The sequence below is a fragment of the Pipistrellus hanaki genome (genome assembly GCF_964339955.1).
Source record: "Pipistrellus hanaki genome assembly, chromosome: 13".
Taxonomy (NCBI): Eukaryota; Metazoa; Chordata; class Mammalia; order Chiroptera; family Vespertilionidae; genus Pipistrellus; species Pipistrellus hanaki.
In genome coordinates, this window is record NC_140515.1 from 5,656,135 (window position 1) to 5,681,046 (window position 24,912).

Here is a 24,912-nt window from a genome sequence, read left to right on the forward strand (position 1 = left end):
TCTTTCAGCTGTTCTAAAACAAGTTCTCATCTGTTTACAGTCATTTTCACTGAATTATTCATGTTTTCATATAGTTTCCTATATTCTGCCTTCTGGTCCAAGTATAAGCTTTGCCCACTTTATCAAACAACTTCCTACACACTGTTCTGAACTGAGGCACCTCGGGAACATTTTCTCTCAACTGTGTTATAGAGTGTAGTACTACATTTCAGTGAAGTGTAAGGCTTTCCAAAGCTGCCGAACGTGTTTCTTTCTCTATTTCAATGGTATTCTGCCTCGTATAACACACATTTACCACTCTAGTCTCCTTTAAGTAATGAATATAGGATTCATACAGTGTTTGATATTATCTTAACTCGAATTAAGGATTTCCCTTATCTTAGCTACCTTTTCTACACTAAGAACTAACTTGGAGATTCTCTTTCAGCTGTTCTAAACAAGTTCTCATCTGTTTACAGTAATTTTAACTGAATTATTCATGTTTTCATGTAGTTTCCTATATTCTGCTTTCTGGCCAAAGTATAAGCTTTGCCCACTTTATCAAACAACTTCCTACACACTGTTATGAACTGAGGCAGCTCGTGAACATTGTCTCTCAACTGTGTTATAGAGTGTAGTACTACATTTCAGTGAAGTGTAAGGCTTTCCAAAGCTGCCGAACGTGTTTCTTTCTCTATTTCAATGGTATTCTGCCTTGTATAACACACATTTACCACTCTAGTCTCCTTTAAGTAATGAATATAGGATTCATACAGTGTTTGATGTTATCTTAACTCGAATTAAGGATTTCCCTTATCTTAGCTACCTTTTCTACACTAAGAACTGACTTGGAGATTCTCTTTCAGCTGTTCTAAACAAGTTCTCATCTGTTTACAGTCATTTTCACTGAATTATTCATGTTTTCATGTAGTTTCCTATATTCTGCCTTCTGGCCCAAGTATAAGCTTTGCCCACTTTATCAAACAACTTCCTACACACTGTTATGAACTGAGGCAGCTCGGGAACATTGTCTCTCAACTGTGTTATAGAGTGTAGTACTACATTTCAGTGAAGTGTAAGGCTTTCCAAAGCTGCCGAACGTGTTTCTTTCTCTATTTCAATGGTATTCTGCCTTGTATAACACACATTTACCACTCTAGTCTCCTTTAAGTAATGAATATAGGATTCATACAGTGTTTCATGTGATCTTAAGTGGAATTAAGGATTACCCTTATCTTAGCTACCTTTTCTACACTAAGAACTGACTTGGAGATTCTCTTTCAGCTGTTCTAAGCAAGTTCTCATCTGTTTACAGTCATTTTCACTGAATTAATTATGTTTTTATGTAGTTTCCTATATTCTGCCTTCTGGTCCAAGTATAAGCTTTGCCAACTTTATCAAACAACTTCCTAGACACTGTTATGAACTGAGGCAGCTCGGGAACATTGTCTCTCAAATGTGTTATAGAGTGTAGTACTACATAAAAGTGACGTGGAAGGCTTTCCAAAGCTGCCGAACGTGTTTCTTTCTCTATTTCATTGGTATTCTGCCTTGTATAACACACATTTACCACTCTAGTCTCCTTTAGGTAATGAATATAGGATTAATACAGTGTTTCATGTAATCTTAACTCGAATTAAGGATTTCCCTTATCTTAGCTACCTTTTCTACACTAAGAACAGACTTGGAGATTCTCTTTCAGCTGTTCTAAGCAAGTTCTCATCTGTTTACAGTCATTTTCACTGAATTATTCATGTTTTCATGTAGTTTCCTATATTCTGCCTTCTTCCCCAAGTATAAGCTTTGCCCACTTTATCAAACAACTTCTTACACACTGTTATGAATTGAGGCAGCTCGGGAACATTGTCTCTCAACTGTGTTATAGAGTGTAGTACTACATTTCAGTGAAGTGTAAGGCTTTCCAAAGCTGCCGAACGTGTTTCTTTCTATATTTCAATGGTATTCTGCCTTGTATAACACACATTTACCACTCTAGTCTCCTTTAAGTAATGAATATAGGATTCATACAGTGTTTGATGTTATCTTAACTCAAATTAAGGATTTCCCTTATCTTAGCTACCTTTTCTACACTAAGAACTGACTTGGAGATTGTCCTTCAGCTGCTCTAAACAATTTCTCATCTCTTTACAGTCATTTTCACTGAATTATTCATCTTTTCATGTAGTTTCCTATATTCTGCCTTCTTCCCCAAGTATAAGCTTTGCCCACTTTATAAAACAACTTCCTACACACTGTTATGAACTGAGGCAGCTCGGGAACATTGTCTCTCAACTGAGTTATAGAGTGTAGTACTAAATTTCAGTGAAGTGTAAGGCTTTCCAAAGCTGCCGAACGTGTTTCTTTCTCTATTTCAATGGTATTCTGCCTTGTATAACAGACATTTACCACTCTAGTCTCCTTTAAGTAAAAAATATAGGATTCATACAGTGTTTCATGTGATCTTAACTGGAAATAAGGATTTTCCGGATTTAGCTACCTTTTCTACACTAAGAACTGACTTGGCGAATCTCTTTCAGCTGTTCTAAAACAAGTTCTCCTCTGTTTACAGTCATTTTCACTGAATTATTCATGTTTTCATGTAGTTTCCTATATTCTGCCTTCTGGTGCAAGTATAAGCTTTGCCCACTTTATCAAACAACTTCCTACACACTGTTATGAACTGAGGCAGCTCGGGAACATTGTCTCTCAACTGTGTTATAGAGTGTAGTACTACATTTCAGTGAAGTGTAAGGCTTTCCAAAGCTGCCGAACGTGTTTCTTTCTCTATTTCAATGGTATTCTGCCTTGTATAACACACATTTACCACTCTAGTCTCCTTTAAGTAAAGAATATAGGATTCATACAGTGTTTCATGTGATCTTAACTGGAATTAAGGATTTTCCGGATTTGGCTACCGTTTCTACACTAAGAACTGACTTGGAGAATCTCTTTCAGCTGTTCTAAAACAAGTTCTCATCTGTTTACAGTCATTTTCACTGAATTATTCATGTTTTCATATAGTTTCCTATATTCTGCCTTCTGGTCCAAGTATAAGCTTTGCCCACTTTATCAAACAACTTCCTACACACTGTTCTGAACTGAGGCACCTCGGGAACATTTTCTCTCAACTGTGTTATAGAGTGTAGTACTACATTTCAGTGAAGTGTAAGGCTTTCCAAAGCTGCCGAACGTGTTTCTTTCTCTATTTCAATGGTATTCTGCCTCGTATAACACACATTTACCACTCTAGTCTCCTTTAAGTAATGAATATAGGATTCATACAGTGTTTGATATTATCTTAACTCGAATTAAGGATTTCCCTTATCTTAGCTACCTTTTCTACACTAAGAACTAACTTGGAGATTCTCTTTCAGCTGTTCTAAACAAGTTCTCATCTGTTTACAGTAATTTTAACTGAATTATTCATGTTTTCATGTAGTTTCCTATATTCTGCTTTCTGGCCAAAGTATAAGCTTTGCCCACTTTATCAAACAACTTCCTACACACTGTTATGAACTGAGGCAGCTCGTGAACATTGTCTCTCAACTGTGTTATAGAGTGTAGTACTACATTTCAGTGAAGTGTAAGGCTTTCCAAAGCTGCCGAACGTGTTTCTTTCTCTATTTCAATGGTATTCTGCCTTGTATAACACACATTTACCACTCTAGTCTCCTTTAAGTAATGAATATAGGATTCATACAGTGTTTGATGTTATCTTAACTCGAATTAAGGATTTCCCTTATCTTAGCTACCTTTTCTACACTAAGAACTGACTTGGAGATTCTCTTTCAGCTGTTCTAAACAAGTTCTCATCTGTTTACAGTCATTTTCACTGAATTATTCATGTTTTCATGTAGTTTCCTATATTCTGCCTTCTGGCCCAAGTATAAGCTTTGCCCACTTTATCAAACAACTTCCTACACACTGTTATGAACTTAGGAAGTAGGGAACATTGTCTCTCAACTGTGTTATAGAGTGTAGTACCACATTTCAGTGAAGTGTAAGGCTTTCCAAAGCTGCCGAACGTGTTTCTTTCTCTATTTCAATGGTATTCTGCGTTGTATTACACACATTTACCACTCTAGTCTCTTTTAAGTAAAGAATATAGGATTCATACAGTGTTTCATGTTATCTTAACTGGAATTTAGATTTCCCGGAACTTAGCTACCTTTTCTACACTAAGAACTGACTTGGAGAAAATCTTTCAGCTCTTCTAAAAGTAGTTCTCATCTGTTTACAGTCATTTTAACTGAATTACTCATGTTTTCATGTAGTTTCCTATGTTCTGCCTTCTGGCCCAAGTATAAGATTTGCCCACTTTATCAAACAACTTCCTACACACTGTTATGAACTGAGGCAGCTCGGGAACATTGTCTCTCAACTGTGTTATAGAGTGTAGTACTACATTTCAGTGAAGTGTGAGGCTTTTCAAAGCTGCCGAACTTGTTTCTTTCTCTATTTCAATGGTATTCTGCCTTGTATAACACACATTTACCACTCTAGTCTCCTTTAAGTAAAGAATATAGGATTCATACAGTGTTTCATGTGATCTTAAGTGGAATTAAGGATTTCCCTTATCTTAGCTACCTTTTCTACACTAAGAACTGACTTGGAGATTCTCTTTCAGCTGTTGTAAACAAGTTCTCATCTGTTTACAGTCACTTTCACTGAATTATTCATATTTTCCTGTAGTTTCCTATATTCTGCCTTCTGGCCCAAGTATAAGCTTTGCCCACTTTATCAAACACCTTCCTACACACTGTTATGAACTGAGGCAGTTAGGGAACATTGTCTCTCAACTGTGTTATAGAGTGTAGTACTACATTTCAGTGAAGTGTAAAGCTTTCCAAAGCTGCCGAACGTGTTTCTTTCCCTATTTCAATGGTATTCTGCCTTGTATAACACACATTTACCACTCTAGTCTCCTTTAAGTAAAGAATATAGGTTTCATACAGTGTTTCATTTGATCTTAACTGGAATTCAGGATTTTCCGGATTTTGCTACCTTTTCTACACTAAGAACTGACTTGGAGAATCTCTTTCAGCTGTTCTAAAACAAGTTCTCATCTGTTTACCGTCATTTTCACTGAATTATTCCTGTTTTCATGTAGTTTCCTATATTCTGCCTTCTGGTCCAAGTATAAGCTTTGCCCACTTTATCAAACAACTTTCTACACACTGTTATGAACTGAGGCAGCTCGGGAACATTGTCTCTCAACTGTGTTATAGAGTATAGTACTACATTTCAGTGAACTGTAAGGCTTTCCAAAGCTGCCGAACGTGTTTCTTTCTCTATTTCAATGGTATTCTGCCTTGTATAACACACATTTACCACTCTAGTCTCCTTTAAGTAAAGAATATAGGATTCATACAGTGTTTCATGTGATCTTAACTGGAATTAAGGATTTTCCGGATTTAGCTACCGTTTCTACACTAAGAACTGACTTGGAGAATCTCTTTCAGCTGTTCTAAAACAAGTTCTCATCTCTTTACAGTCATTTTCACTGAATTATTCATGTTTTCATGTAGTTTCCTATATTCTGCCTTCTGATCCAAGTATAAGCTTTGCCCACTTTATCAAACAACTTCCTACACACTGTTATGAACTTAGGAAGTAGGGAACATTGTCTCTCAACTGTGTTATAGAGTGTAGTACCACATTTCAGTGAAGTGTAAGGCTTTCCAAAGCTGCCGAACGTGTTTCTTTCTCTATTTCAATGGTATTCTGCGTTGTATTACACACATTTACCACTCTAGTCTCTTTTAAGTAAAGAATATAGGATTCATACAGTGTTTCATGTTATCTTAACTGGAATTTAGATTTCCCGGAACTTAGCTACCTTTTCTACACTAAGAACTGACTTGGAGAAAATCTTTCAGCTCTTCTAAAAGTAGTTCTCATCTGTTTACAGTCATTTTCACTGAATTACTCATGTTTTCATGTAGTTTCCTATGTTCTGCCTTCTGGCCCAAGTATAAGATTTGCCCACTTTATCAAAGAACTTCCTACACACTGTTATGAACTGAGGCAGCTCGGGAACATTGTCTCTCAACTGTGTTATAGAGTGTAGTACTACATTTCAGTGAAGTGTGAGGCTTTTCAAAGCTGCCGAACTTGTTTCTTTCTCTATTTCAATGGTATTCTGCCTTGTATAACACACATTTACCACTCTAGTCTCCTTTAAGTAAAGAATATAGGATTCATACAGTGTTTCATGTGATCTTAAGTGGAATTCAGGCTTTCCCTTATCGTAGCTACCTTTTCTACACTAAGAACTGACTTGGAGATTCTCTTTCAGCTGTTGTAAACAAGTTCTCATCTTTTTACAGTCATTTTCACTGAATTATTCATGTTTTCATGTAGTTTCCTATATTCTGCCCTCTGGCCCAAGTATAAGCTTTGCCCACTTTATCAAACAACTTCCTACACACTGTTATGAACTGAGGCAGCTCGGGAACATTGTCTCTCAACTGTGTTATAGAGTGTAGTAGTACATTTCAGTGAAGTGTAAGGCTTTCCAAAGCTGCCGAACGTGTTTCTTTCTCTATTTCAATGGTATTCTGCCTTGTATAACACACATTTACCACTCTAGTCTCCTTTAAGTAATGAATATAGGATTCATACAGTGTTTGATGTTATCTTAACTCAAATTAAGGATTTCCCTTATCTTAGCTACCTTTTCTACACTAAGAACTGACGTGGAGAATCTCCTTCAGCTGCTCTAAACAATTTCTCATCTTTTTACAGTCATTTTCACTGAATTATTCATGTTTTCATGTAGTTTCCTATATTCTGCCTTCTGGCCCAAGTATAAGCTTTGCCCACTTTATCAAACAACTTCCTACACACTGTTATGAACTGAGGCAGCTCGGGAACATTGTCTCTCAACTGTGTTATAGAGTGTAGTACTACATTTCAGTGAAGTGTAAGGCTTTCCAAAGCTGCCGAACGTGTTTCTTTCTCTATTTCAATGGTATTCTGCCTTGTATAACACACATTTACCACTCTAGTCTCCTTTAAGTAATGAATATAGGATTCATACAGTGTTTGATGTTATCTTAACTCTAATTAAGGATTTCCCTTATCTTAGCTACCTTTTCTACAATAAGAACTGACTTGGAGATTCTCCTTCAGCTGCTCTAAACAATTTCTCATCTCTTTACAGTCATTTTCACTGAATTATTCATGTTTTCATGTAGTTTCCTATATTCTGCCTTCTTCCCCAAGTATAAGCTTTGCCCACTTTATAAAACAACTTCCTACACACTGTTATGAACTGAGGCAGCTCGGGAACATTGTCTCTCAACTGAGTTATAGAGTGTAGTACTAAATTTCAGTGAAGTGTAAGGCTTTCCAAAGCTGCCGAACGTGTTTCTTTCTCTATTTCAATGGTATTCTGCCTTGTATAACAGACATTTACCTCTCTAGTCTCCTTTAAGTAAAAAATATAGGATTCATACAGTGTTTCATGTGATCTTAACTGGAAATAAGGATTTTCCGGATTTAGCTACCTTTTCTACACTAAGAACTGACTTGGCGAATCTCTTTCAGCTGTTCTAAAACAAGTTCTCCTCTGTTTACAGTCATTTTCACTGAATTATTCATGTTTTCATGTAGTTTCCTATATTCTGCCTTCTGGTGCAAGTATAAGCTTTGCCCACTTCATCAAACAACTTCCTACACACTGTTATGAACTGAGGCAGCTCGGGAACATTGTCTCTCAACTGTGTTATAGAGTGTAGTACTACATTTCAGTGAAGTGTAAGGCTTTCCAAAGCTGCCGAACGTGTTTCTTTCTCTATTTCAATGGTATTCTGCCTTGTATAACACACATTTACCACTCTAGTCTCCTTTAAGTAAAGAATATAGGATTCATACAGTGTTTCATGTGATCTTAACTGGAATTAAGGATTTTCCGGATTTAGCTACCGTTTCTACACTAAGAAATGACTTGGAGAATCTCTTTCAGCTGTTCTAAAACAAGTTCTCATCTGTTTACAGTCATTTTCACCGAATTATTCATGTTTTCATGTAGTTTCCTATATTCTGCCTTCTGGTCCAAGTATAAGCTTTGCCCACTTTATCAAACAACTTCCTACACACTGTTCTGAACTGAGGCACCTCGGGAACATTTTCTCTCAACTGTGTTATAGAGTGTAGTACTACATTTCAGTGAAGTGTAAGGCTTTCCAAAGCTGCCGAACGTGTTTCTTTCTCTATTTCAATGGTATTCTGCCTCGTATAACACACATTTACCACTCTAGTCTCCTTTAAGTAATGAATATAGGATTCATACAGTGTTTGATATTATCTTAACTCGAATTAAGGATTTCCCTTATCTTAGCTACCTTTTCTACACTAAGAACTGACTTGGAGATTCTCTTTCAGCTGTTGTAAACAAGTTCTCATCTGTTTACAGTCACTTTCACTGAATTATTCATATTTTCCTGTAGTTTCCTATATTCTGCCTTCTGGCCCAAGTATAAGCTTTGCCCACTTTATCAAACACCTTCCTACACACTGTTATGAACTGAGGCAGTTAGGGAACATTGTCTCTCAACTGTGTTATAGAGTGTAGTACTACATTTCAGTGAAGTGTAAGGCTTTCCAAAGCTGCCGAACGTGTTTCTTTCCCTATTTCAATGGTATTCTGCGTTGTATTACACACATTTACCACTCTAGTCTCTTTTAAGTAAAGAATATAGGATTCATACAGTGTTTCATGTTATCTTAACTGGAATTTAGATTTCCCGGATCTTAGCTACCTTTTCTACACTAAGAACTGACTTGGAGAAAATCTTTCAGCTCTTCTAAAAGTAGTTCTCATCTGTTTACAGTCATTTTCACTGAATTACTCATGTTTTCATGTAGTTTCCTATATTCTGCCTTCTGGCCCAAGTATAAGCTTTGCCCACTTTATCAAACAACTTCATACACACTGTTATGAACTGAGGCAGCTCGGGAACATTGTCTCTCAACTGTGTTATAGAGTGTAGTACTACATTTCAGTGAAGTGTGAGGCTTTTCAAAGCTGCCCAACTTGTTTCTTTCTCTATTTCAATGGTATTCTGCCTTGTATAACACACATTTACCACTCTAGTCTCCTTTAAGTAAAGAATATAGGATTCATACAGTGTTTCATGTGATCTTAAGTGGAATTAAGGATTTCCCTTATCTTAGCTACCTTTTCTACACTAAGAACTGACTTGGAGATTCTCTTTCAGCTGTTGTAAACAAGTTCTCATCTGTTTACAGTCACTTTCACTGAATTATTCATATTTTCCTGTAGTTTCCTATATTCTGCCTTCTGGCCCAAGTATAAGCTTTGCCCACTTTATCAAACACCTTCCTACACACTGTTATGAACTGAGGCAGTTAGGGAACATTGTCTCTCAACTGTGTTATAGAGTGTAGTACTACATTTCAGTGAAGTGTAAAGCTTTCCAAAGCTGCCGAACGTGTTTCTTTCCCTATTTCAATGGTATTCTGCCTTGTATAACACACATTTACCACTCTAGTCTCCTTTAAGTAAAGAATATAGGTTTCATACAGTGTTTCATTTGATCTTAACTGGAATTCAGGATTTTCCGGATTTTGCTACCTTTTCTACACTAAGAACTGACTTGGAGAATCTCTTTCAGCTGTTCTAAAACAAGTTCTCATCTGTTTACCGTCATTTTCACTGAATTATTCCTGTTTTCATGTAGTTTCCTATATTCTGCCTTCTGGTCCAAGTATAAGCTTTGCCCACTTTATCAAACAACTTTCTACACACTGTTATGAACTGAGGCAGCTCGGGAACATTGTCTCTCAACTGTGTTATAGAGTATAGTACTACATTTCAGTGAACTGTAAGGCTTTCCAAAGCTGCCGAACGTGTTTCTTTCTCTATTTCAATGGTATTCTGCCTTGTATAACACACATTTACCACTCTAGTCTCCTTTAAGTAAAGAATATAGGATTCATACAGTGTTTCATGTGATCTTAACTGGAATTAAGGATTTTCCGGATTTAGCTACCGTTTCTACACTAAGAACTTACTTGGAGAATCTCTTTCAGCTGTTCTAAAAAAAGTTCTCATCTCTTTACAGTCATTTTCACTGAATTATTCATGTTTTCATGTAGTTTCCTATATTCTGCCTTCTGATCCAAGTATAAGCTTTGCCCACTTTATCAAACAACTTCCTACACACTGTTATGAACTTAGGAAGTAGGGAACATTGTCTCTCAACTGTGTTATAGAGTGTAGTACCACATTTCAGTGAAGTGTAAGGCTTTCCAAAGCTGCCGAACGTGTTTCTTTCTCTATTTCAATGGTATTCTGCGTTGTATTACACACATTTACCACTCTAGTCTCTTTTAAGTAAAGAATATAGGATTCATACAGTGTTTCATGTTATCTTAACTGGAATTTAGATTTCCCGGAACTTAGCTACCTTTTCTACACTAAGAACTGACTTGGAGAAAATCTTTCAGCTCTTCTAAAAGTAGTTCTCATCTGTTTACAGTCATTTTCACTGAATTACTCATGTTTTCATGTAGTTTCCTATGTTCTGCCTTCTGGCCCAAGTATAAGATTTGCCCACTTTATCAAACAACTTCCTACACACTGTTATGAACTGAGGCAGCTCGGGAACATTGTCTCTCAACTGTGTTATAGAGTGTAGTACTACATTTCAGTGAAGTGTGAGGCTTTTCAAAGCTGCCGAACTTGTTTCTTTCTCTATTTCAATGGTATTCTGCCTTGTATAACACACATTTACCACTCTAGTCTCCTTTAAGTAAAGAATATAGGATTCATACAGTGTTTCATGTGATCTTAAGTGGAATTCAGGCTTTCCCTTATCGTAGCTACCTTTTCTACACTAAGAACTGACTTGGAGATTCTCTTTCAGCTGTTGTAAACAAGTTCTCATCTTTTTACAGTCATTTTCACTGAATTATTCATGTTTTCATGTAGTTTCCTATATTCTGCCCTCTGGCCCAAGTATAAGCTTTGCCCACTTTATCAAACAACTTCCTACACACTGTTATGAACTGAGGCAGCTCGGGAACATTGTCTCTCAACTGTGTTATAGAGTGTAGTAGTACATTTCAGTGAAGTGTAAGGCTTTCCAAAGCTGCCGAACGTGTTTCTTTCTCTATTTCAATGGTATTCTGCCTTGTATAACACACATTTACCACTCTAGTCTCCTTTAAGTAATGAATATAGGATTCATACAGTGTTTGATGTTATCTTAACTCAAATTAAGGATTTCCCTTATCTTAGCTACCTTTTCTACAATAAGAACTGACTTGGAGATTCTCCTTCAGCTGCTCTAAACAATTTCTCATCTCTTTACAGTCATTTTCACTGAATTATTCATGTTTTCTTGTAGTTTCCTATATTCTGCCTTCTTCCCCAAGTATAAGCTTTGCCCACTTTATAAAACAACTTCCTACACACTGTTATGAACTGAGGCAGCTCGGGAACATTGTCTCTCAACTGAGTTATAGAGTGTAGTACTAAATTTCAGTGAAGTGTAAGGCTTTCCAAAGCTGCCGAACGTGTTTCTTTCTCTATTTCAATGGTATTCTGCCTTGTATAACAGACATTTACCTCTCTAGTCTCCTTTAAGTAAAAAATATAGGATTCATACAGTGTTTCATGTGATCTTAACTGGAAATAAGGATTTTCCGGATTTAGCTACCTTTTCTACACTAAGAACTGACTTGGCGAATCTCTTTCAGCTGTTCTAAAACAAGTTCTCCTCTGTTTACAGTCATTTTCACTGAATTATTCATGTTTTCATGTAGTTTCCTATATTCTGCCTTCTGGTGCAAGTATAAGCTTTGCCCACTTTATCAAACAACTTCCTACACACTGTTATGAACTGAGGCAGCTCGGGAACATTGTCTCTCAACTGTGTTATAGAGTGTAGTACTACATTTCAGTGAAGTGTAAGGCTTTCCAAAGCTGCCGAACGTGTTTCTTTCTCTATTTCAATGGTATTCTGCCTTGTATAACACACATTTACCACTCTATTCTCCTTTAAGTAAAGAATATAGGATTCATACAGTGTTTCATGTGATCTTAACTGGAATTAAGGATTTTCCGGATTTAGCTACCGTTTCTACACTAAGAAGTGACTTGGAGAATCTCTTTCAGCTGTTCTAAAACAAGTTCTCATCTGTTTACAGTCATTTTCACTGAATTATTCATGTTTTCATGTAGTTTCCTATATTCTGCCTTCTGGTCCAAGTATAAGCTTTGCCCACTTTATCAAACAACTTCCTACACACTGTTCTGAACTGAGGCACCTCGGGAACATTTTCTCTCAACTGTGTTATAGAGTGTAGTACTACATTTCAGTGAAGTGTAAGGCTTTCCAAAGCTGCCGAACGTGTTTCTTTCTCTATTTCAATGGTATTCTGCCTCGTATAACACACATTTACCACTCTAGTCTCCTTTAAGTAATGAATATAGGATTCATACAGTGTTTGATATTATCTTAACTCGAATTAAGGATTTCCCTTATCTTAGCTACCTTTTCTACACTAAGAACTGACTTGGAGATTCTCTTTCAGCTGTTGTAAACAAGTTCTCATCTGTTTACAGTCACTTTCACTGAATTATTCATATTTTCCTGTAGTTTCCTATATTCTGCCTTCTGGCCCAAGTATAAGCTTTGCCCACTTTATCAAACACCTTCCTACACACTGTTATGAACTGAGGCAGTTAGGGAACATTGTCTCTCAACTGTGTTATAGAGTGTAGTACTACATTTCAGTGAAGTGTAAGGCTTTCCAAAGCTGCCGAACGTGTTTCTTTCCCTATTTCAATGGTATTCTGCGTTGTATTACACACATTTACCACTCTAGTCTCTTTTAAGTAAAGAATATAGGATTCATACAGTGTTTCATGTTATCTTAACTGGAATTTAGATTTCCCGGATCTTAGCTACCTTTTCTACACTAAGAACTGACTTGGAGAAAATCTTTCAGCTCTTCTAAAAGTAGTTCTCATCTGTTTACAGTCATTTTCACTGAATTACTCATGTTTTCATGTAGTTTCCTATATTCTGCCTTCTGGCCCAAGTATAAGCTTTGCCCACTTTATCAAACAACTTCCTACACACTGTTATGAACTGAGGCAGCTCGGGAACATTGTCTCTCAACTGTGTTATAGAGTGTAGTACTACATTTCAGTAAAGTGTAAGGCTTTCCAAAGCTGCCGAACGTGTTTCTTTCTCTATTTCATTGGTATGCTGCCTTGTATAACACACATTTATCACTCTGGTCTCCTTTAAGTAATGAATATAGGATTCATACAGTGTTTGATGTTATCTTAAATCGAATTAAGGATTTCCCTTATCTTACTTACCTTTTCTACACTAAATACTGACTTGTAGATTCTCTTTCAGGTGTTCTAAACAAGTTCTCATCTGTTTACAGTCATTTTCACTGAATTATTCATATTTTCATGGAGTTTCCTATATTCTGCCTTCTGGCCCAAGTATAAGCTTTGCCCACTTTATCAAACAACTTCCTACACACTGTTATGAACAGAGGCAGCTCGGGAACATTGTCTCTCAACTGTGTTATAGAGTGCAGTACTACATTTCAGTGAAGTGTAAGGCTTTTCAAAACTGCCGAACTTGTTTCTTTCTCTATTTCAATGGTATTCTGCCTTGTATAACACATATTTACCACTCTAGTCTCCTTTAAGTAAAGAATATAGGATTCATACAGTGTTTCATGTGATCTTAAGTGGAATTAAGGATTTCCCTTATCTTAGCTACATTTTCTACACTAAGAACTGACTTGGAGATTCTCTTTCAGCTGTTGTAAACAATTTCTCATCTGTTTACAGTCATTTTCACTGAATTATTCATGTTTTCATGTAGTTTCCTATATTCTGCCTTCTGGCCCAAGTATAAGCTTTGCCCACTTTATCAAACAACTTCCTACACACTGTTATGAACTGAGGCAGCTAGGGAACATTGTCTCTCAACAGTGTTATAGAGTGTAGTACTATATTTCAGTGAAGTGTAAGGCTTTCCAAAGCTGCCGAACGTGTTTCTTTCTCTATTTCAATGGTATTCTGGCTTGTATAACACACATTTACCACTCTAGTCTCCTTTAAGTAAAGAATATAGGATTCATACAGTGTTTCATGTAATCTTAACTCCAATTAAGGATTTCCCTTATCTTAGCTACCTTTTCTACACTAAGAACTGACTTGGAGATTCTCTTTCAGCTGTTGTAAACAAGTTCTCATCTGTTTACAGTCATTTTCACTGAATTATTCATGTTTTCATGTAGTTTCCTATATTCTGCCTTCTGGCCCAAGTATAAGCTTTGCCCACTTTATCAAACAACTTCCTACACACTGTTATGAACTGAGGCAGCTAGGGAACATTGTCTCTCAACTGTGTTATAGAGTGTAGTACTACATTTCAGTGAAGTGTAAGGCTTTCCAAAGCTGCCAAAAGTGTTTCTTTCTCTATTTCAATGGTATTCTGCCTTGTATAACACACATTTATCACTCTGGTCTCCTTTAAGTAATGAATATAGGATTCATACAGTGTTTGATGTTATCTTAAATCGAATTAAGGATTTCCCTTATCTTACTTACCTTTTCTACACTAAATACTGACTTGTAGATTCTCTTTCAGGTGTTCTAAACAAGTTCTCATCTGTTTACAGTCATTTTCACTGAATTATTCATGTTTTCATGGAGTTTCCTATATTCTGCCTTCTGGCCCAAGTATAAGCTTTGCCCACTTTATCAAACAACTTCCTACACACTGTTATGAACAGAGGCAGCTCGGGAACATTGTCTCTCAACTGTGTTATAGAGTGCAGTACTACATTTCAGTGAAGTGCAAGGCTTTTCAAAACTGCCGAACTTGTTTCTTTCTCTATTTCAATGGTATTCTGCCTTGTATAACACACATTTACCCCTCTAGTCTCCTTTAAGTAATGAATATAGGATTCATACAGTGTTTCATGTAATCTTAACTCCAATTAAGGATTTCCCTTATCTTAGCTACCTTTTCTACACTAAGAACTGACTTGGAGATTCTCTTTCAGCTGTTGTAAACAAGTTCTCATCTGTTTACAGTCATTTTCACTGAATTATTCATGTTTTCATGTAGTTTCCTATATTCTGCCTTCTGGCCCAAGTATAAGCTTTGCCCACTTTATCAAACAACTTCCTACACACTGTTATGAACTGAGGCAGCTAGGGAACATTGTCTCTCAACTGTGTTATAGAGTGTAGTACTACATTTCAGTGAAGTGTAAGGCTTTCCAAAGCTGCCGAACGTGTTTCTTTCTCTATTTCAATGGTATTCTGCCTTGTATAACACACATTTATCACTCTGGTCTCCTTTAAGTAATGAATATAGGATTCATACAGTGTTTGATGTTATCTTAAATCGAATTAAGGATTTCCCTTATCTTACTTACCTTTTCTACACTAAATACTGACTTGTAGATTCTCTTTCAGGTGTTCTAAACAAGTTCTCATCTGTTTACAGTCATTTTCACTGAATTATTCATGTTTTCATGGAGTTTCCTATATTCTGCCTTCTGGCCCAAGTATAAGCTTTGCCCACTTTATCAAACAACTTCCTACACACTGTTATGAACAGAGGCAGCTCGGGAACATTGTCTCTCAACTGTGTTATAGAGTGTAGTACTACATTTCAGTGAAGTGTAAGGCTTTTCAAAACTGCCAACTTGTTTCTTTCTCTATTTCAATGGTATTCTGCCTTGTATAACACACATTTACCACTCTAGTCTCCTTTAAGTAAAGAATATAGAATTCATACAGTGTTTCATGTGATCTTAAGTGGAATTAAGGATTTCCCTTATCTTAGCTACCTTTTCTACACTAAGAACTGACTTGGAGATTCTCTTTCAGCTGTTGTAAACAAGTTCTCATCTGTTTACAGTCATTTTCACTGAATTATTCATGTTTTCATGTAGTTTCCTATATTCTGCCTTGTGGCCCAAGTATAAGCTTTGCCCACTTTATCAAACAACTTCCTACACACTGTTATGAACTGACGCAGCTAGGGAACATTGTCTCTCAACAGTGTTATAGAGTGTAGTACTACATTTCAGTGAAGTGTAAGGCTTTCCAAAGCTGCCGAACGTGTTTCTTTCTCTATTTCAATGGTATTCTGGCTTGTATAACACACATTTACCACTCTAGTCTCCTTTAAGTAATGAATATAGGATTCATACAGTGTTTCATGTAATCTTAACTCGAATTAAGGATTTCCCTTATCTTAGCTACCTTTTCTGCACTAAGAACTGACTTGGAGATTCTCTTTCAGCTGTTGTAAACAAGTTCTCATCTGTTTACAGTCATTTTCACTGAATTATTCATGTTTTCATGTAGTTTCCTATATTCTGCCTTCTGGCCCAAGTATAAGCTTTGCCCACTTTATCAAACAACTTCCTACACACTGTTATGAACTGAGGCAGCTAGGGAACATTGTCTCTCAACTGTGTTATAGAGTGTAGTACTACATTTCAGTGAAGTGTAAGGCTTTCCAAAGCTGCCGAACGTGTTTCTTTCTCTATTTCAATGGTATTCTGCCTTGTATAACACACATTTATCACTCTGGTCTCCTTTAAGTAATGAATATAGGATTCATACAGTGTTTGATGTTATCTTAAATCGAATTAAGGATTTCCCTTATCTTACTTACCTTTTCTACACTAAATACTGACTTGTAGATTCTCTTTCAGGTGTTCTAAACAAGTTCTCATCTGTTTACAGTCATTTTCACTGAATTATTCATGTTTTCATGGAGTTTCCTATATTCTGCCTTCTGGCCCAAGTATAAGCTTTGCCCACTTTATCAAACAACTTCCTACACACTGTTATGAACAGAGGCAGCTCGGGAACATTGTCTCTCAACTGTGTTATAGAGTGCAGTACTACATTTCAGTGAAGTGTAAGGCTTTTCAAAACTGCCGAACTTGTTTCTTTCTCTATTTCAATGGTATTCTGCCTTGTATAACACACATTTACCACTCTAGTCTCCTTTAAGTAAAGAATATAGGATTCATACAGTGTTTCATGTGATCTTAAGTGGAATTAAGGATTTCCCTTATCTTAGCTACATTTTCTACACTAAGAACTGACTTGGAGATTCTCTTTCAGCTGTTGTAAACAAGTTCTCATCTGTTTACAGTCATTTTCACTGAATTATTCATGTTTTCATGTAGTTTCCTATATTCTGCCTTCTGGCCCAAGTATAAGCTTTGCCCACTTTATCAAACAACTTCCTACACACTGTTATGAACTGAGGCAGCTAGGGAACATTGTCTCTCAACAGTGTTATAGAGTGTAGTACTATATTTCAGTGAAGTGTAAGGCTTTCCAAAGCTGCCGAACGTGTTTCTTTCTCTATTTCAATGGTATTCTGGCTTGTATAACACACATTTACCACTCTAGTCTCCTTTAAGTAATGAATATAGGATTCATACAGTGTTTCATGTAATCTTAACTCCAATTAAGGATTTCCCTTATCTTAGCTACCTTTTCTACACTAAGAACTGACTTGGAGATCCTCTTTCAGCTGTTGTAAACAAGTTCTCATCTGTTTACAGTCATTTTCACTGAATTATTCATGTTTTCATGTAGTTTCCTATATTCTGCCTTCTGGCCCAAGTATAAACTTTGCCCACTTTATCAAACAACTTCCTACACACTCTTATGAACTGAGGCAGCTAGGGAACATTGTCTCTCAACTGTGTTATAGAGTGTAGTACTACATTTCAGTGAAGTGTAAGGCTTTCCAAAGCTGCCGAACGTGTTTCTTTCTCTATTTCAATGGTATTCTGCCTTGTATAACACACATTTACCACTCTAGTCTCCTTTAAGTAAAGAATATAGGATTCATACAGTGTTTCATGTGATCTTAAGTGGAATTAAGGATTTCCCTTATCTTAGCTACCTTTTCTACACTAAGAACTGACTTGGAGATTCTCTTTCAGATGTTGTAAACAAGTTCTCATCTGTTTATAGTCATTTTCACTGAATTATTCATGTTTTCATGTAGTTTCCTATATTCTGCCCTCTGGCCCAAGTATAAGCTTTGCCCACTTTATCAAACAACTTCCTACACACTGTTATGAACGGAGGCAGCTAGGGAACATTGTCTCTCAACTGTGTTATAGAGTGTAGTACTACATTTCAGTGATGTGTAAGGCTTTCCAAAGCTGCCGAACGTGTTTCTTTCTCTATTTCAATTGTATTCTGCCTTGTATAACACACATTTACCACTCTAGTCTCCTTTAAGTAATGAATATAGGATTCATACAGTGTTTGATGTTATCTTAACTCAAATTAAGGATTTCCCTTATCTTAGCTACCTTTTCTACACTAAGAACTGACTTGGAGATTCTCTTTCAGCTGTTGTAAACAAGTTCTCATCTGTTTACAGTCATTTTCACTGAATTATTCATGTTTTCATGTAGTTTCCTATATTCTGCCTTCTGGCCCAAGTATAAGCTTTGCCCACTTTATCAAACAACTTCCTACACACTGTTATGAACTGAGGCAGCTAGGGAACATTGTCTCTCAACTGTGTTATAGAGTGTAGTACTACATTTCAGTGAAGTGTAAGGCTTTCCAAAGCTGCCAAACGTGTTTCTTTCTCTATTTCAATGGTATTCTGCCTTGTATAACACACATTTATCACTCTGGTCTCCTTTAAGTAATGAATATAGGATTCATACAGTGTTTGATGTTATCTTAAATCGAATTAAGGATTTCCCTTATCTTACTTACCTTTTCTACACTAAATACTGACTTGTAGATTCTCTTTCAGGTGTTCTAAACAAGTTCTCATCTGTTTACAGTCATTTTCACTGAATTATTCATGTTTTCATGGAGTTTCCTATATTCTGCCTTCTGGCCCAAGTATAAGCTTTGCCCACTTTATCAAACAACTTCCTACACACTGTTATGAACAGAGGCAGCTCGGGAACATTGTCTCTCAACTGTGTTATAGAGTGCAGTACTACATTTCAGTGAAGTGCAAGGCTTTTCAAAACTGCCGAACTTGTTTCTTTCTCTATTTCAATGGTATTCTGCCTTGTATAACACACATTTACCACTCTAGTCTCCTTTAAGTAATGAATATAGGATTCATACAGTGTTTCATGTAATCTTAACTCCAATTAAGGATTTCCCTTATCTTAGCTACCTTTTCTACACTAAGAACTGACTTGGAGATTCTCTTTCAGCTGTTGTAAACAAGTTCTCATCTGTTTACAGTCATTTTCACTGAATTATTCATGTTTTCATGTAGTTTCCTATATTCTGCCTTCTGGCCCAAGTATAAGCTTTGCCCACTTTATCAAACAACTTCCTACACACTGTTATGAACTGAGGCAGCTAGGGAACATTGTCTCTCAACTGTGTTATAGAGTGTAGTACTACATTTCAGTGATGTGTAAGGCTTTCCAAAGCTGCCGAACGTGTTTCTTTCTCTATTTCAATGGTATTCTGCCTTGTATAACACACATTTATCACTCTGGTCTCCTTTAAGTAATGAATATAGGATTCATACAGTGTTTGATGTTATCTTAAATCGAATTAAGGATTTCCCTTATCTTACTTACCTTTTCTACACTAAATACTGACTTGTAGATTCTCTTTCAGGTGTTCTAAACAAGTTCTCATCTGTTTACAGTTATTTTCACTGAATTATTCATGTTTTCATGGAGTTTCCTATATTCTGCCTTCTGGCCCAAGTATAAGCTTTGCCCACTTTATCAAACAACTTCCTACACACTGTTATGATCAGAGGCAGCTCGGGAACATTGTCTCTCAACTGTGTTATAGAGTGTAGTACTACATTTCAGTGAAGTGTAAGGCTTTTCAAAACTGCCAACTTGTTTCTTTCTCTATTTCAATGGTATTCTGCCTTGTATAACACACATTTACCACTCTAGTCTCCTTTAAGTAAAGAATATAGAATTCATACAGTGTTTCATGTGATCTTAAGTGGAATTAAGGATTTCCCTTATCTTAGCTACCTTTTCTACACTAAGAACTGACTTGGAGATTCTCTTTCAGCTGTTGTAAACAAGTTCTCATCTGTTTACAGTCATTTTCACTGAATTATTCATGTTTTCATGTAGTTTCCTATATTCTGCCTTCTGGCCCAAGTATAAGCTTTGCCCACTTTATCAAACAACTTCCTACACACTGTTATGAACTGACGCAGCTAGGGAACATTGTCTCTCAACAGTGTTATAGAGTGTAGTACTACATTTCAGTGAAGTGTAAGGATTTCCAAAGCTGCCGAACGTGTTTCTTTCTCTATTTCAATGGTATTCTGGCTTGTATAACACACATTTACCACTCTAGTCTCCTTTAAGTAATGAATATAGGATTCATACAGTGTTTCATGTAATCTTAACTCGAATTAAGGATTTCCCTTATCTTAGCTACCTTTTCTGCACTAAGAACTGACTTGGAGATTCTCTTTCAGCTGTTGTAAACAAGTTCTCATCTCTTTACAGTCATTTTCACTGAATTATTCCGGTTTTCATGTAGTTTCCTATATTCTGCCTTCTGGCCCAAGTATAAGCTTTGCCCACTTTATCAAACAACTTCCTACACACTGTTATGAACTGAGGCAGCTAGGGAACATTGTCTCTCAACTGTGTTATAGAGTGTAGTACTACATTTCAGTGAAGTGTAAGGCTTTCCAAAGCTGCCGAACGTGTTTCTTTCTCTATTTCAATGGTATTCTGCCTTGTATAACACACATTTATCACTCTGGTCTCCTTTAAGTAATGAATATAGGATTCATACAGTGTTTGATGTTATCTTAAATCGAATTAAGGATTTCCCTTATCTTACTTACCTTTTCTACACTAAATACTGACTTGTAGATTCTCTTTCAGGTGTTCTAAACAAGTTCTCATCTGTTTACAGTCATTTTCACTGAATTATTCATGTTTTCATGGAGTTTCCTATATTCTGCCTTCTGGCCCAAGTATAAGCTTTGCCCACTTTATCAAACAACTTCCTACACACTGTTATGAACAGAGGCAGCTCGGGAACATTGTCTCTCAACTGTGTTATAGAGTGCAGTACTACATTTCAGTGAAGTGTAAGGCTTTTCAAAACTGCCGAACTTGTTTCTTTCTCTATTTCAATGGTATTCTGCCTTGTATAACACACATTTACCACTCTAGTCTCCTTTAAGTAAAGAATATAGGATTCATACAGTGTTTCATGTGATCTTAAGTGGAATTAAGGATTTCCCTTATCTTAGCTACATTTTCTACACTAAGAACTGACTTGGAGATTCTCTTTCACCTGTTGTAAACAAGTTCTCATCTGTTTACAGTCATTTTCACTGAATTATTCATGTTTTCATGTAGTTTCCTATATTCTGCCTTCTGGCCCAAGTATAAGCTTTGCCCACTTTATCAAACAACTTCCTACACACTGTTATGAACTGAGGCAGCTAGGGAACATTGTCTCTCAACAGTGTTATAGAGTGTAGTACTATATTTCAGTGAAGTGTAAGGCTTTCCAAAGCTGCCGAACGTGTTTCTTTCTCTATTTCAATGGTATTCTGGCTTGTATAACACACATTTACCACTCTAGTCTCCTTTAAGTAATGAATATAGGATTCATACAGTGTTTCATGTAATCTTAACTCAAATTAAGGATTTCCCTTATCTTAGCTACCTTTTCTACACTAAGAACTGACTTGGAGATTCTCTTTCAGCTGTTGTAAACAAGTTCTCATCTGTTTACAGTCATTTTCACTGAATTATTCATGTTTTCATGTAGTTTCCTATATTCTGCCTTCTGGCCCAAGTATAAGCTTTGCCCACTTTATCAAACAACTTCCTACACACTGTTATGAACTGAGGCAGCTAGGGAACATTGTCTCTCAACTGTGTTATAGAGTGTAGTACTACATTTCAGTGAAGTGTAAGGCTTTCCAAAGCTGCCAAACGTGTTTCTTTCTCTATTTCAATGGTATTCTGCCTTGTATAACACACATTTATCACTCTGGTCTCCTTTAAGTAATGAATATAGGATTCATACAGTGTTTGATGTTATCTTAAATCGAATTAAGGATTTCCCTTATCTTACTTACCTTTTCTACACTAAATACTGACTTGTAGATTCTCTTTCAGGTGTTCTAAACAAGTTCTCATCTGTTTACAGTCATTTTCACTGAATTATTCATGTTTTCATGGAGTTTCCTATATTCTGCCTTCTGGCCCAAGTATAAGCTTTGCCCACTTTATCAAACAACTTCCTACACACTGTTATGAACAGAGGCAGCTCGGGAACATTGTCTCTCAACTGTGTTATAGAGTGCAGTACTACATTTCAGTGAAGTGCAAGGCTTTTCAAAACTGCCGAACTTGTTTCTTTCTCTATTTCAATGGTATTCTGCCTTGTATAACACACATTTACCACTCTAGTCTCCTTTAAGTAATGAATATAGGATTCATACAGTGTTTCATGTAATCTTAACTCCAATTAAGGATTTCCCTTATCTTAGCTACCTTTTCTACACTAAGAACTGACTTGGAGATTCTCTTTCAGCTGTTGTAAACAAGTTCTCATCTGTTTACAGTCATTTTCACTGAATTATTCATGTTTTCATGTAGTTTCCTATATTCTGCCTTCTGGCCCAAGTATAAGCTTTGCCCACTTTATCAAACAACTTCCTACACACTGTTATGAACTGAGGCAGCTAGGGAACATTGTCTCTCAACTGTGTTATAGAGTGTAGTACTACATTTCAGTGATGTGTAAGGCTTTCCAAAGCTGCCGAACGTGTTTCTTTCTCTATTTCAATGGTATTCTGCCTTGTATAACACACATTTATCACTCTGGTCTCCTTTAAGTAATGAATATAGGATTCATACAGTGTTTGATGTTATCTTAAATCGAATTAAGGATTTCCCTTATCTTACTTACCTTTTCTACACTAAATACTGACTTGTAGATTCTCTTTCAGGTGTTCTAAACAAGTTCTCATCTGTTTACAGTCATTTTCACTGAATTATTCATGTTTTCATGGAGTTTCCTATATTCTGCCTTCTGGCCCAAGTATAAGCTTTGCCCACTTTATCAATCAACTTCCTACACACTGTTATGAACAGAGGCAGCTCGGGAACATTGTCTCTCAACTGTGTTATAGAGTGCAGTACTACATTTCAGTGAAGTGTAAGGCTTTTCAAAACTGCCGAACTTGTTTCTTTCTCTATTTCAATGGTATTCTGCCTTGTATAACACACATTTACCACTCTAGTCTCCTTTAAGTAAAGAATATAGGATTCATACAGTGTTTCATGTGATCTTAAGTGGAATTAAGGATTTCCCTTATCTTAGCTACATTTTCTACACTAAGAACTGACTTGGAGATTCTCTTTCAGCTGTTGTAAACAAGTTCTCATCTGTTTACAGTCATTTTCACTGAATTATTCATGTTTTCATGTAGTTTCCTATATTCTGCCTTCTGGCCCAAGTATAAGCTTTGCCCACTTTATCAAACAACTTCCTACACACTGTTATGAACTGACGCAGCTAGGGAACATTGTCTCTCAACAGTGTTATAGAGTGTAGTACTACATTTCAGTGAAGTGTAAGGCTTTCCAAAGCTGCCGAACGTGTTTCTTTCTCTATTTCAATGGTATTCTGGCTTGTATAACACACATTTACCACTCTAGTCTCCTTTAAGTAATGAATATAGGATTCATACAGTGTTTCATGTAATCTTAACTCGAATTAAGGATTTCCCTTATCTTAGCTACCTTTTCTGCACTAAGAACTGACTTGGAGATTCTCTTTCAGCTGTTGTAAACAAGTTCTCATCTCTTTACAGTCATTTTCACTGAATTATTCCGGTTTTCATGTAGTTTCCTATATTCTGCCTTCTGGCCCAAGTATAAGCTTTGCCCACTTTATCAAACAACTTCCTACACACTGTTATGAACTGAGGCAGCTAGGGAACATTGTCTCTCAACTGTGTTATAGAGTGTAGTACTACATTTCAGTGAAGTGTAAGGCTTTCCAAAGCTGCCGAACGTGTTTCTTTCTCTATTTCAATGGTATTCTGCCTTGTATAACACACATTTATCACTCTGGTCTCCTTTAAGTAATGAATATAGGATTCATACAGTGTTTGATGTTATCTTAAATCGAATTAAGGATTTCCCTTATCTTACTTACCTTTTCTACACTAAATACTGACTTGTAGATTCTCTTTCAGGTGTTCTAAACAAGTTCTCATCTGTTTACAGTCATTTTCACTGAATTATTCATGTTTTCATGGAGTTTCCTATATTCTGCCTTCTGGCCCAAGTATAAGCTTTGCCCACTTTATCAAACAACTTCCTACACACTGTTATGAACAGAGGCAGCTCGGGAACATTGTCTCTCAACTGTGTTATAGAGTGCAGTACTACATTTCAGTGAAGTGTAAGGCTTTTCAAAACTGCCGAACTTGTTTCTTTCTCTATTTCAATGGTATTCTGCCTTGTATAACACACATTTACCACTCTAGTCTCCTTTAAGTAAAGAATATAGGATTCATACAGTGTTTCATGTGATCTTAAGTGGAATTAAGGATTTCCCTTATCTTAGCTACATTTTCTACACTAAGAACTGACTTGGAGATTCTCTTTCACCTGTTGTAAACAAGTTCTCATCTGTTTACAGTCATTTTCACTGAATTATTCATGTTTTCATGTAGTTTCCTATATTCTGCCTTCTGGCCCAAGTATAAGCTTTGCCCACTTTATCAAACAACTTCCTACACACTGTTATGAACTGAGGCAGCTAGGGAACATTGTCTCTCAACAGTGTTATAGAGTGTAGTACTATATTTCAGTGAAGTGTAAGGCTTTCCAAAGCTGCCGAACGTGTTTCTTTCT